At 40.9% G+C, this 15,166-nt stretch overlaps 1 long non-coding RNA gene across 3 annotated transcripts; it reads right to left on the bottom strand.

Annotated features, from left to right (window-relative positions):
• Positions 1 to 2,063: 2,063 nt before the first annotated feature.
• On the bottom strand, positions 2,064 to 8,578 carry LOC108677006. Of its 3 annotated transcripts, none has more exons than XR_001931218.2 (4): positions 8,463 to 8,578; positions 4,366 to 4,489; positions 4,036 to 4,167; positions 2,064 to 3,426 (listed from the first exon to the last, which is right to left on the bottom strand). It is a non-coding gene; the product is annotated as an uncharacterized LOC108677006 (long non-coding RNA). The 3 variants fall into 3 exon arrangements; XR_007157183.1 differs by lacking the exon at positions 8,463 to 8,578 and adding an exon at positions 5,396 to 5,424; XR_001931217.2 differs by lacking the exon at positions 8,463 to 8,578 and having other exon boundaries at positions 4,366 to 4,837.
• Between the last annotated feature and the right edge of the window lie 6,588 nt (positions 8,579 to 15,166).

Genomic DNA, 15,166 nt, shown 5'->3' with positions numbered 1-15,166 from the left:
GACAGAGGAGCACAGCATCCTGAAAACAGCAGAAGAAAACAATCGATTAAATTTGCAGAGAGCATTTAAGATCATTTCAAACAGCTCTCAAGTTTAATAAATTCAGCATGAATCTAACTCTCTCCACATAGTTTACCAGCGGCGTTGGCAGTGCGACTTCACGCAGCAACTGATCAGATAAACTACAGTTCCGAATTCCCTACTTTATGATTTCAATTGACCACAATTGGTTCGTGAGAGAACGCCGAGATGTTTTTGAACTCTAGAAGATGAACGAAATATGATGTTGACTATATGTAAATATATAGTCAACATATGATGTTGACTATATATTTCCATGGTTGAATTATATAAGGTTGATCCACGAGGATTTCCGTCTTTCAGTTCAGCTTTCTTGTTACGTAACTGAGATCGAGAAACGTAAACTCCTGCGTAAACTATCCCGCCATTCCCATGGCAGATTGCTTGACTAGTTAGGTCACATTTCGGCGAATAGTTAAATGCCCGTGACGTCATTGATATCAGTGATGTCGCAGGCGAACAACAAACTACATCCGCAAAATTTGCGTTATTTTCCAGTGGTATTGCGGATACCATCATCATTAATTCTCTACTCGGTTTTGTGAATGATGGAAATTATCAGTTTATTTGGAGGTCTTACGTTAGAATGCTTTCAATGCAACAATATCTGCTACCGTCAAAATAGTATGTGATGATACTTGACTAAACAAATAATTTCAAGATAATTTGTTTCCCATTCTCAGTTTGAACATTGGAAAATACTAATGAAGAAATGAACGCGGCAATTTTTGATGCGAATTTTTCACCATTCAAAGTGAAAGTGCCATTGCTAACTTGACAGGCCGGCATGTCGGACAAGAAATCCAAATTTTTACTCAGACAAATAAATTGAAACAAGCGGAAGCACTATATTTTTAATAACAGAAAATCTTCATTTTGGAATGCTAGTGTAGGACAACTTATCGTTGTACTTACTCGCCAAAAATTTTGGTGCTAAGTAAATTGTAAATATTTCACGAAGGCGAGAAACAGCGCTTTTACACTCAACGATAGCTCGTGATTCTGCATCGACAGCATAGCTAAAATGAACTATAGAAGGAACAGTGCCGTAAGCACTGATTACGGCAAATCCAGCACGCCATCAATTCTCACATGTGAATGAAGAATTAGTACAGCTTGCTCTCAACAGGAGCTCTTAACTTTAACCAGTAACACCACTCGACGATTTACGAGGCTCAGTTACTCGCGTGACGCACAACTGATGCACTGCTTATTATTTTTGGGAAGAGAAAATGAATACTCAGAAGTCCACAGAAAAAAATTATCATGAACAAGTGTATTTTAAAATAATGAACAAGCAAGTGAATTCAAAAAGAAAGAACAAACTTTGGCATGATGAATATCATTCCAATATTGAAAAGTTGAAGGAGTCCATGTACTAGACGAATGAAGTGGGTAAACGTCCCGTTTTTATTGTTTAGAGAAAACGCATATAACAATTGACTATAAATCGAAAGTTAACAACTCTGATGACATTAAATTCTTTGGGCAGTAGCTTTCACTGAAGACTGGGTGGATACACATTTATAAATCATTAATAGAAATACCGAGTTTTATATAAGAAATAGGTCTCGTACAACAGGTTACTTAGAAGTTTGGTCAAGACACTAGTTTATTTTACTTCGGTTAAGAAATAGAACAAAATTTCTTATCACAGCTAGACAATAATTATTTTTCCGTTCTAAAAAATATGAAAAATGCTCCTAAAAAAGTATAAAAATATTATTTTGCCTTTACAAGACAGTACTCAAGCGAGTAAGACTTCAATCTTTATTTGAGGTCCCAATATGTAGGAATATTGCAAGTATAGCAGTGAAGATACTTTCAAATTATCTATGAATGTGCTAGCTTCAATAACTGTGCAAGAACGCATGAACTAATTCTAATGAGTAAAAAAATGTGGCAGAAAATAAGCATACAACAGACCATGGTTGAACTATATACGGTTGACCCGCGAGGATTTCCGTCTTACAGTCCAGCTTTCTTGTTACGTCACTGAGATCGAGAAACGTTAACAATCCCGTCATTCCCATGGCGGATTGGTTGACTGTTTGATCGTATTTTGGTGATTGGCTAATGCCCGTGACGTCACTGAGATCAGTGACGTCACAGGCGAACAACTAACTACATCAGCAGAAATAAGCTTCTCATGGGTCAACCTTATACTAGTTCAACTAGGCAACAAACAACCTCCAAATTCACAAAAAATGTGACCAACATTTTTCTAGATAAATTTATCAAATAATAATTTCCTGATCGAACAAGACAACAAGAGCTAATATAAGTATTGAAAGAGAAGTTAAATATTATTTGTATCCACAGTGAACAGCAACGATTTTCAGCCTCAAAGTAAATCAATAACACCACGCAAGAAACGCATTTGCACGTCTCTGGGAATCATTGTCGACAAACTTGATGGAAATCAGTATAGCATGAAACAGGTTCTGAATACTTCTGTTGTTGCTAATCAGTTAGCACGAGGAGATGGCGCCTGAATGCATTCAGGAACTACTACCACGAAATTTTGGTGCGAGCGAACAAAACAAAATGTCAGTGAAATCTGCACACAAAAAAATGCGTTTAGGGACTGTCGAACTGTGAGCTCTTAGGAACTGAATACTCATATCCATTTAAGGACTACAGACCAGTATTAAGTTAGAGACTGTAGGTAAATCTGTTTAGCACAACCATGTACCAAAACGGGAATTGAGAATCTAAACCAATGCCATTGGAAACCTACATACCAGGCTATAGTTTTGAAAAGAATCACTCTTTTTTTTTTCTTGACTGTGGAAACCTCCCATAGGTAGATTCGTCTGCCGAACCCGGCAGTGAAAAGCAAGGAGAGCTGATTGACAGGCACCGCACTCGACACAATCAAGTCCCCACCATCGGAGCAAGCATGGCTGATTGCCAGGCCCCGCACTCGACACAATCAAATCCCGACCATCGGAGCAAGCATGGCGGATTGCCAGGCCCCACACTCGACACAATCAAGTCCCGACCATCGGAGCAAGCATGGCTGATTGCCAGGCCCCGCACTCGACACAATCAAGTCCTGGTCATCGGAGCAAGCATGGCTGATTGCCAGGCCCCGCACTCGACACAATCAAGTCCTGGTCATCGGAGCAAGCATGGCTGATTGCCAGGCCCCGCATTCGACACAATCAAGTCCCGACTGCCAGAGAATGGCGACGTTCTGGTGCCAACGACAAAGGACGATGTGACAGCTCCACTGCCGGCACCCGCGGTGTTAGTACCGCCCCGAGTAGAGGAGGACATGTGGTGCGGCTGATGATGCGCCTTGTCTGCCCAGACCACGGTGCAAACCATCCATCAATGCCACTGCGCAAGGAAAGCGCACACAACAAATTGTGCTAAAAATTTCGACCAGCAAGCTAGTTGAATCCAGATCTATACTACTTTATGGAATTGGTTATGTATGAATAAAAAAATTTATTAATTAGAAACAGAATTGAAGTTAGAGAAACATATTTTTCAACTAAGCAGGCCACAGGATTAAAAAGAAACACAGAAGACAAACAACAAAAAGAACACAAACTAAAATGTAAAAAAATTAAGCTGCAAGATTAAAAGCACATAGGCATTAATACACCATGTCCAATCATCATTGCAGTAAAAAATTTTATGTTTTCTCTGGGTACATGAAGCACAAACAATACTGTAAAATTCTTAAATAAAGTGACACACAATTAGTTGCACAGACAGTAGTAGTAACATGGAAGTGTGCGCGACACAGTAAAAAAATTAAAGTCAACTGCATCTAAAACATGATTACTTGGGAGAATAACAATCCCTTTCAATTCAAGTCACGTCTACACAAGACAAAATACACTGATAAAAAAAGTCACCTTCAGCACCAGATATGATAAATTGACAACACAAAAGTAATGAGCAACACTAGATAGAATAGATTAATGGAATATGAGTCACCTGTCTGTTGCTGTGAGGCAGACCAGCACGTCTGATGATGCCATATTGATCATGGCACCGCACACGGCAAGGCAGTTTAATGGGAGTCCAAGTGCGTCATGGCAGGCGGCGAGTGCTTACCACACACCATCTCTGCAATAAATAATGCACTTTAAAATTCTAATACTTCAAAAATAATTGGCTACATCTACCTTAAAAGATACTAGAAAACACATAAATTGATGGGACGGAAATTTTATTTTTAGTTGATATTCTGCTTCATTAGAACATGGTTTGTATAAATTTATAATTTATAAAATAAGTACCAATAAATTTTAAATGACAATTCACCTGTGGCAAAGATTCCCCAGAAATATTCTGTACTGAACAGGTACGTCTTAAAAGACGACATGGTGCAAAACGTCAGTAGGTACTCTTAGCTTGACAGCAGCCTTGTACTTGCTGCTTCCAATAACTGCCAAACATTTTGAATTATGAATGGTAATACAAAAGAAACTGCATTTAATGATGCATTTTAAAAATTCATAGAAATTGAAAATCAATTAAAAACAATACAGAAAGAATCTGCATTTAATGATGCATTTTAAAAATTCTTAGAAATAATTTTGAATCAATTAAAAATGTTATTTTTTTTTTACACATTCAACCTGTGTTGAATGTGAAGGTAGGTATGCTGTAGGTATATACCGTATGAATGATAACATAGAAGTATTATTTCTTAATGAAAATTAGAAACTCACAAGACAATTTATTGCATGATTTTCAAATGTCAGATGACTGTGAATAAATAATGCACAAATTTCTAAAAATAAATTTACCAACGCAGCAACAAAATGTGAAAAAGCTCACAAAAATGATAATATAAGAAACATACATGATACGGTATTATTCTGCATAATGAGTAGCTTCTATTTTAGAAACCATCCAGGTCAAGTCATTCAATTCATAATTTTCAAATACTTATTTCAAACTTTAGAAGGAATTGGCTTAGAAAATTGTATTCTGATGTTCCTATCCACTTCTTTTGGAAGATTCTCATTCCAAGAAAATCCAATCTACCTGCTGACCATGCTGGGTGCACTATAAAATACAAGCAGGGAAATTTATTGATCGTTAAGCATTTTAAGCTGATGAGGCTGAGGTGGCAATTGAAAAATGCTGCTTGGCAGACAGACCAGCCACCATTCCAGCACTGCCACTGTGCCGCATGAGGTTGTTGCAGACAAACTAAGCAACATATTACCGTAAAATGGGGTGACTTTGACCACTTTTTTTTCAAAGTGATGCCATTTTTTTACTAGATAAGTTAAACTTAAATTGAAACATGCAAAATACAGGTCTATACTCTAGCTTTACTCACCATAAATTGCTGGCTCCTGCCTCTCATAGTTTTGATGTAATTTCAAAAAAAGTGATGATCTTTGTTACCCTAGCTCTTGGGGTTTCTTTGACCGGGTGGTAAAATCAATTTTATTTTTTGGTAAAATAACTCCAGGTTGTGGTGCATTGTAGTAGAACTCTTCTAGTTACATATGCAAAAGACAAATTTTAGGAAAGTTTCATGGTTTGCAAATGGGGGGCACTGCCCCCAAATGGGTGAAATGTGACCATCTAATGGCAGCCATGACGGGGTAACATTGACCGGTTTGGAAATTAAGTTAAAATTACCACATATAAGACTATGTAGAGTCTGAAAGATAAAGAAAAAAACATTAATAGGTGTATCAAACATAAAATATGTTATATAGGTACCTATGGAAATTTTAACTTAATTTCCAAGCCGGTCAATGTTACCCCGTCAGAGCTGCCATTAGGTGGTCAAAGTTACTCCATTGGGGGGTGGCGCCCCCCATTTGCAAACTATGACACTTTCCTAAAATTTTTCTTTTGCATATGTAACTAGAAGAGTTCTACTACAATGCATCAAAATCCGGAGTTATTTTACCAAAAAATAAAAAATTGGAGGGGGTACTCCGACAGGCTATAAATAATAGCTCTTTTTCGTGGGTCACATTTTTAATTTTTTAACCTATTAGATATGCAAACTTTTTAAATCTTTCTATTGTGTTATGTAGCCTCAGTAATCAGTATTAGGCCTTTGATGGCCATTGACGAAATTTTTCTATGTCAAATCGTTTTTGAGTTTTGGGGGTTTTTGTTAAAAAAACTAAAAGTGGTCAAAGTTACCCCGCCGGTCAAAGTAACCTCATTTTATGGTACCTGCCTACTTATTTGATGGGTTCAATTTAGAACAAGGTTACCTATTCAATACCATAAAAATAATAGTTCCAATTAACAAACAAAATCCAGGTCAAGCTATTCTTGACAAATTAAATTATATAGGTATTACATCATGATCTTAAACTTAAACTAGCCAGTTATGGGAAAATGATGAATTCATAAATGAACTCTGAAGAAGGTTTAGCTTAGTCCAACCCTTCTCTTGGTAACACTTGGCCAAGAAAACACATCTTCTCATGTCACATGAAATGATAGTAAGGTACATCATAGTAGAGGTTAGAGCCAGTGTGGAATTCTATATAGGTAATATATTCTCATGTCAATTTAAGAAAACGTATCGAAATACCAACCCTACCACCGTGTTACACCACCTTCCACTGCAATGAAAATTTATAAACTGAGCTCATTGGAAACTACGTAGCGTGCTTCCTCCCCATTTGCAAACTATGACACTTTCCTAAAATTTGTCATTTGCATATGTAACTAGAAGAGTTCTACTACAATGCATCAAAATCTGGAGTTATTTAACCAAAAAATAAAAAAATTGGAGGGGTTACTCTGACAGGCTTTAAATAATAGCTTTTTTTTTGTGGGTCACATTTTTAATTTTTTAACCTATTAGATATGCAAACTTTTTAAATTTTTCTATTGTGTTATGTAGCCTCAGTATTAGGCTTTTAATGCCCATTGACAAAATTTTTCTATGTCAAATAGTTTTTGAGTTGTGGGGGTTTTTGTTAAAAAAACGAAAAGTGGTCTAAGTTACCCCGGCGGTCTAAGTTACCCCATTTTACGGTAACGAAATAATTTGTTCACGTTTTAGGCTTCCGAAAATATTTCAAACCTCTATCAAAAATATCATAATTAATCATTCTCTTACATTGAGCATATGAACGTTATGCCTCGTGCTGCCGCACCCGCGATTGTCATTCATTTCTGTCAGTTGCATGCCGGGAGCTTACTTTCGTTGTTCTATGTAGTCTTGCTCCCATGAATTGCGTGTTTATTGTGTGCATCATGGAAAAGTTCTTTGCTGTCACATTAAGAGACAAATCTTTAACAAACTAGTACTTTTTATAATTTTAATTGTTAAGTGCAAGCTGCCCTGCAGACACGCAACATTTCCAAGTTAAGTGATTACTTTATAGAAACTTTTTATACCTTTACCTATAAGTGTTTAAGCCTATAAGAAGTTTATTTTTTTGCCTCAAATAATGTTGTATCGAAAAACTGGTCTAGGTGTAGCGAAAATAATATATGAACTGTAAATTTTAGAATTCCATCCTGGACTTCGAGCATCATTGCAAGGTTCAAGGTTGTAGGGGATATCGTGTTTAACGGCAGTTTAAGCATCATTGCAAAGTTGTAGCTTGTAGGTGACATCATGATATCACAAGCCACAAGGTACATCACAGTTGACACAGTAGAAGTTGTAGGCAAGTAGGCAACATTAACATCAACGTCATCAAGTATCTTAAACAACACTTCAAGCCCAAGGTGACGAAAATTAATGACCAGGTCCAGGTAGAGAAGTGCAGAGTTAATGGCAGAAATAATGCAACATTCTTACATTCTACAGCAATCATGTCAGTAGCAGGAGCAGCCACCTGTGTCACAAGTATTAAAATTGCAGCAAGTTTAAAAAGTTTCAAGTTTCAACAGTTGAACTGCTGCCTGCTGGTGTACTGCAGCACAAATAGGGTAAACGCGGTATATTCCGACACTTTAAGGACGCATCGAGAAATGAAAAACTATAAAAAAAACGTATGCGTTACGCAAGTTCTGTTGGCTTCACGTGACTCTCAAAACACCTCACTACGCGTCGGCAACGATGAAACGTCACAAAATGTTGCCATATTTATTAAAAAGCCTTTAGAATGGAAACCTACCAAATCCCTATATTCCGTCACTTTGTGTGGCAACATCCNGTGACCACTCATCAAAACGTGATATTGCTGTCTCTTATACACATCTACCATTTCAACCATCAGCGAACGCATGGAACTAAAACAAAGCTTAATATAAAGGAAAAACTAGAGAGGTGACGGAATTACCTACGATGTCGGAATATACTGCGTTTACCCTAGTGCACTCAAACCCAAAGCTACTTAATCTCTCAAATGGCCACACAACCACTGCAGCTGCCATCTGGCCATCATCCGATCATCGTCAAAACCATCACTTACTAAGCAGTAAAATAACTTGAAGAAATAGTGTTGGAGAGGGGAAAAGCGGAGACTATTTTAGAATTTGGACTCCTCCTCAAGTTCAATTTTGAGTCTTATACTGGGTAAGTAGACCAGCAAAGTATCATGGATAACAGCATTATCATATATGAGATATTGGCTTAAATATTGAGCAAATAAGGAAAATAAAAATTAACTGATTAGGAAAGAGTCTCTGTTTTGTCAATGTCACTGTGGGCTGTGGGTGTGGGGCAGCTGCTCTCATTCCAGAAGCTTGGTCTCAATTCACTGGATCTCTACTCATAGACTGCATTCAGCCATGCCCACTGATGAAGACAGCTCGGTCAAGAATGAATATCTCAAAGTAAGTATGCAAGCATCAGAATTAAGCAATGTGTTAGAAAGAACAAAAAAGCATGACTGCTGGTTCACACCATCTGATTGCATTATGTGGGAGTATGTTACAGAGTTAGAACCTCTTATGGGGCCCAGCAAGTTAAGTTATCAGCAGAACACCAATCAGCTACACTTTGATCTTGATCTTGATCTTCTATTAGTTGACGGCGTGTTCCACCAGACTGACCAAAGGCGATTCTCGCCGTAATCTGCTTATTTATTAAGTCTCAGGGCTGGAATCGATGAGTTTTGCCGATGAATTCTTCAACAGCTTTGCAGATGTGCGGCCAGGCAGGGCAGTTGGAGGTGTCTCCTCCCAGCAGTGAAGCAGTGCTGAGTGTANTACTGAACGTCTTCTACATGATATGGCACCATGTCCAAACCTTTGACAGCCATAGCAGCGAGGAGGAGGTGCAAGGTAGGAGTGTACGTTGAGGGCTACATTGTGAAAAAATACCTTATCTGGTACAGCTGAGGAGCATTCAATTGCAATGCGCATTGAAAGAAACTGGCTATTGTTTGGGTCTGTTACAACATGACTTGGGTATAGCTTCTTTATGGATATTATTTTATTTGAGTTTTGGCTGGAAGGCAATGTGAGCTGGGCAATCAGGTCTTCTGTTGAGTAGCTTAGTATGGACTTGTCTTCCATATCAGTCAGGTCAAATACCACTTCTCCTTGGTAAAGGGGTGGGGTTTTGGGAATGCGGATAGTATATTTTATGCCATTGTGCTCATGGGTATGCTCTGAATTGGTAAATCGGTTTAAATTAGTAGCAGGTACTTTACCAGTGATTAAGGTGCCTTTGGCATTGCGATGCAGGCTGTCTGGTTCAATGAGCTGCAACGCTGGCCAGTTCTTGAAGGTTTGGGCAAAAAAGTTGAAGGGTAGTGATTTTTTGTCTTCTCTCATCAGTAGGCATGTAGTTTGGGTAGGCTTGTCTGCTTGTGCTGTTGACTGTGAGCTATTGGTTGAAGAAGTTTCGGTCGGGTGGGTAGGTTTGGCTTGAAGTCTTGGCTTTTTGCTTCTTGCCGGCCGGCCAATCACTGGCGAGTCTGAAGGGAAGCCATCGAAGTCAGTTAGATCGGTCGTGAATTCACTGAAAAGTTCTTCTGGTCTTCCAGATGATGACTCCGCCATGCTTCTTGCTTTCACACCAGTTTCTGTCAGTTCTCAAACAAAAACAGAAGAGATTTGAATTGGTTCTGGTTTTTGCGCACTTTGATTTTCAGGATTTGGACTTTTCAAAACTTTGGCACAACACGTCTTATCACCAAGAACGATCGATGGAAACTCCTCCAGCTACACTTTAGGGGTTCTCAAAAGTCCAAACTTTGGACCGCGCCCCGCGGGGCGCGGGCCACATCCGGCCCTCCTCCTCATAATTTCATCCGGTCTGCCGGACTTGCATCGCATAATTATTCAAAGCTGGGGCCTGCTGACTGGTGGCGCCTAGCCTGAGTCAGTTTTACTCTCTCTCAATAGTCATAGTGTGACGTACAGATACTAATACTGGTAGGTATGTGTTGTGCATTACAAGAAATCACAATCAGTTGTGTATAACTGTATATTGTGGCTTGTGGGGATAAAGGCCAAGTGGGGCTTCGCTGCTTCCATTTCATGGAGCACAGCTCTTTCATAATCCATTTGGCTGCAATGCTGAAAATCTTCCAAAATCCAACTCAATTTCATAAGGAAATTATTGATCTCCGAACAGAAGATCATACACCGTATGTCCAGAAGAAAGTACGTGCATTTCTATGTCGGAAGGTGTTTTGTGAGGATCCTCAGCCGCTTCACGGCCTGTTCTTATAATAAAGACGATGTGCCTTATTTAGTTACATTAAAGCAAATGATAATCGATAACGAACAAATAATTGAATTAACTGATAGCAACAATTTTAATTAATTGAATTGATAAATGGATTGAAAAAAAGGGTTCTAGTCATACTGGCGCCAAAAACTCTTCCCTATGTTCTATGACTATAATTGATTAATTTTTTCCAACTGCTATTCCGTACACCAGCGACGTGATGACGTGACTCTGACGTCATCTGTCATCAGGCACTTCGTTGAACGAATTTGGCGGGATTGGCACGTTCACCCTTTCATCTCGAGACTCGAATGAACAGAAGCGAAACATGGCCGAACAACCTTCAATAAACTGATTTTCTTTGTCTCAAATTTTCATGTCCCGCCATAAGTTTTTCGTTATGTATAGATCACCAAACAGTTCCTCTGATAAAGATAAAGTACTAAACAGTCTTTTACCGAGCATGGCTTTTCGTAGGTCACACACGTTGATCGTTGGCGATTTTATTCATCCAGAGCTTGACTGGACAGATGGATCCTCTCCAAGGGACGAGAATCACCCAGCATCCTTGTTCATGGAATCTGTGAGAGACTCCTTCCTAGTCCAGCATGTTACTAAGCCAACCCATTATAGAAGTAAACAGACTCCCAATATTCTAGACCTGGTGTTTAGTAGTGATGAATCAATGTTAGATGAGCTTCGTCACGAGGCTCCATTGATCAAAAGCCATCACCAATCATTGTTTTTCAGTCTAAAGTGCTGTACAGAGAAGACGCCTCGAAAGCACGAGCGTTTGAATTTTGCGAAAGGCGACTATGATAAACTCCGTGAAGCAGTGAATGCAGTGAATATTTCGAGCTGTATTAAGGACATGAATGTGGCTGAGTCATGGTCATTTCTCAAGGACACGGTTATGTCTGCAGTTGATGCGTGTGTACCTATAATTAAGCTTGGTGGGGCCAAAAAAACACAGTGGATGAACAGTACAGTTCTAGCTAAGCTGAAAACAAAAAAGGAAGCCTACCAGCGTTATAAGTTATTTACAGACTCGCAGAGATGCTGACTATAACCTATACGCAAGAGCTCGAAATCAAGCTAAAGAAAGCTGTCGCCCCCGCAGTAAAAACCCTCGAAAAAAATATTGCTAAAAATGTAAAAATATATAACTCAGTACTCACAACAGTGAGTGACAGAGAGCACATTTTCTCGTCGACGAAAACTTGAGGTCATGGACGGACGGACAGACAGACGGACATGGCGAGCACAATAGTGCATTTTTTCCATAAATGAGAAAATGCGCTAAAAAGAACCCGAAAGCCTTCTTTTTGTACGCTAGCTCGAAGTGCAAGATGAATTACGGTATTTCTGATTAGAAAGTAGATCAACGAAAGATCTCCTCTGATGAGGGCAAGGCTAATATTCTTAGTCAGTTTTTCAGTAGCGTTTTCACTGAAGAGGACTTGAACAGTATTCCAGCTATTGAGGAGCGCCCAGTCGGCTCTAAATTAACAAGTTTTGATATACAAGACGAAGAGGTTCTCAAGCGCCTTAGCGCTGTAAATCCAAACAAGTCATGTGGACCAGACGGCTTCCACCCCAGATTACTCAAAGAGTTAGCAACTGTCCTAGCCGGCCCTTTGACGTCATTTTTTCGAAAAAAACTTTGAACGAAGGGATCTTGCCGGCTGACTGGAAAGAAGCTCAAGTGACACCATTATTCAAAAAATATGACTCAGTACTCACTGCAGTGAGTGACAGAGAGCGCATTTTCTCGTCGACGAAAACATGAGGTCACGGACAGACGGACGGACGGACTACTAAAAAATATAACTCAGTACTCACTGCAGTGAGTGACAGAGAGCGCATTTTCTCGTCGACGAAAACTTGAGGTCACGGACAGACGGACGGACAGACAGACGGACATGGCGAGCACAATATATAGTGCATTTTTTTCTATAAATGCGTTAGAAACTGCGTTGTAACACATCCATGCGACAACATTTCTTCTCGCTTCGAGTCACCGACATGTGGAACAGCCTTCCTGATTGCATCGTTGACGCTCCGAGTAGGAACGCCTTCAAAAACAGACTAGACGAAGCTATGCAAAAGCATATGTGCAGTCCTAAAATGCCTAGCAAATTACGTACCAAGCAATAAGTACAGCAGCTATCTAAATCAATCGTCCGTTTTGGAAAGATCGGGTTCCAAAGGCCGGATCCCTTGTGAATCAAGTCACGAAAAATTCCAGAATCGGCAACAGGCCATGGGCCTCTTTCTTCAATGCCGACACTTCTATCCTATATGAATGCCGTAGCTTGAGAAATAATTATAGCAAATATACTCAGTAATTCAAATTTAGCGGTATACAACTTGACATTGAACGCATTTCTCAGTCTAACCTCAAATAAAGTAACGTATCATCGGAAATAAGCGGACGCTATGGCTGCACTTGAGGCATGGAGTACACGGTTTGAGAGATACGACGAGAAAACAGGAGTTTATACTGTAAAGTAACAGTTACGAATCAGATTGGACAGACAAATAATTGTATCGGATTCAATTCATTATTAGGATTAAGATATATATGTCTCAATAATACAAGATTAAATATTTCGAGACTATAACCTAAATTATTACCGCTGGCTCGATTAAGAAGTGGCTAGCAAGCCGTTCAGAGGTATAATGGTGGTTTGCAGTGCATTTGAGTGTAATGGTTAGGATATTGGCAGACGATGCTGGGCCATTCTACGTCAGGCGGGTCGCCTGCCGAAGACCACCACTGCCCTGGATGTAATGGACTATCATGACTCCTGCCCTCCGGAACGTAGCCTTCAACACTGCTGGAAAATCATATAGGCAGCCGAAAGCCACCAGACAGAACGAATCAATTGAATTAGACCAATCAGCCCTCAGGAGAAACAGCCGGCGATCGAATGGCCTAGCATCGTCCGCCGCACCGCGAAAAAATTCCACACCACTCGGACGTAGCGCGCCGGAGCCTTGCAGCGAATGTGATATCCGCCACCAAGCCGTCCGTATCTAGGCAGTGCGTCGAACCAGCCCTCGGTCGAACGCCCGCGGGTCGAACGCTCCAGCCGAGTGCTAACCCAACCTAAACTAACCTAACCTAACCTGACTCAGCCAGTCGCACGGCTCTTTCGACCGACGGCCTGTTGGTGCACGGCAGGTTTTATGCGAGGCCGGAGGTGGGCAAAGCCAAGTGGTCGCAGGCTGTTGCGCGCAAGTTGCAATTCGAGCGGTGGCCAGGGTATGAAGTGATGCTTCTACGCAACGTTCAGTGGTGGACGGCCATTCGACCGTAGGCAATTCGACCTCGTGTCTGGGGGGTGTAGTGTGTAGAGCTCAAAATATTCAAAGCAGAAGGATGTCAAGGATCGGTTACGGATAGAAGGTTCCATCCACGGCTGATTGGTGGATGTCCGGAGAGATTCAAGGCGTTCGATTCAGGGCTTATTGGTGTACAAAATTTGTGGTGCACGGCTGCGCTCCCCGTCAGTTGAAGTGTTGAAGGCTACGTTCCGGAGGGCAGGAGTCATGATAGTCCATTACATCCAGGGCAGTGGTGGACTTCGGCAGGCTTCCCTGCCAATACGCGAAAAATTTTTACACCACCTGGACGGAGCGCGTCGGGGCTTTCAATGCAGTGATTATGATGCCCGCCACCGACTCGTCCGCATCTGTTCCGTGTGTCAAATAAGCCTACGGTCTAACGGCCACTCGTCGTAGGACGATAAATTTTGGAACGGAATTATGCTATTTAAAACCTAACCGCAGATGCTGTGAGCTAAAGGTTACGTGATTTAACGAAACTGCAGAAGTCACTTGTCGAAGGACGATAGATTTTGGAACAGAACTATGCTTTCTGAAACCTAACCCCGGATGTTGTGAGTTAAAAGTGACCGTTTGGTGGAGCACGGCAGGATTCATGCAGTTCCACTGGCGACCTGGGCTGGTTGGTCGCAGTCCGTTGTCCGCAAGTTACAGTTTGAGCTAATGTCAGGGTATGAAGTGATGATTCGATGAAACGTTCACGTTCAGTGGTTGACTCCACTCGACTCGATGAGACTTGACTCGACTCGACCCATGACTACCTTATGACCTTATGATGAGTTCGGGACTCCCTAGTCCCCGGTCACGCTGATGCGCCACCTTCGTCGTCCTCCGTCTCCGAGTCGTCGCTAGGCAGGTCAACCCGCTCTCGGGTCCCGGATGTAACGTTGGACGTGTTCCGTATATTTGCCCTCCTTTGGGCCAGCTGATGCAAGATGCTGTTGCTTGTCACTTGCTGAGGGTAGTTTCCCATTACTGGACAATCCGGGATCTTTCTCAGCCAATTGTCCAGTCGTCTCGTGAAAGTTGCAAGAGTGAACTCCCCTCCTCTCAACTCGTTTGGCAGGGCATTAAAGAGCCTCGGTCCTACAACGGACAGTGATCCCTCATGGAGAGTCTGTGCTCTGGCAGCGGCTCGGTTAT

The sequence above is a fragment of the Hyalella azteca genome, unplaced genomic scaffold (assembly GCF_000764305.2).
Source record: "Hyalella azteca isolate HAZT.00-mixed unplaced genomic scaffold, Hazt_2.0.2 contig15757, whole genome shotgun sequence".
NCBI lineage: Eukaryota > Metazoa > Arthropoda > Malacostraca > Amphipoda > Hyalellidae > Hyalella > Hyalella azteca.
The sequence above is the reverse complement of the archived record's forward strand: the minus strand, read 5'-3'. Positions and strand labels throughout refer to the sequence as shown.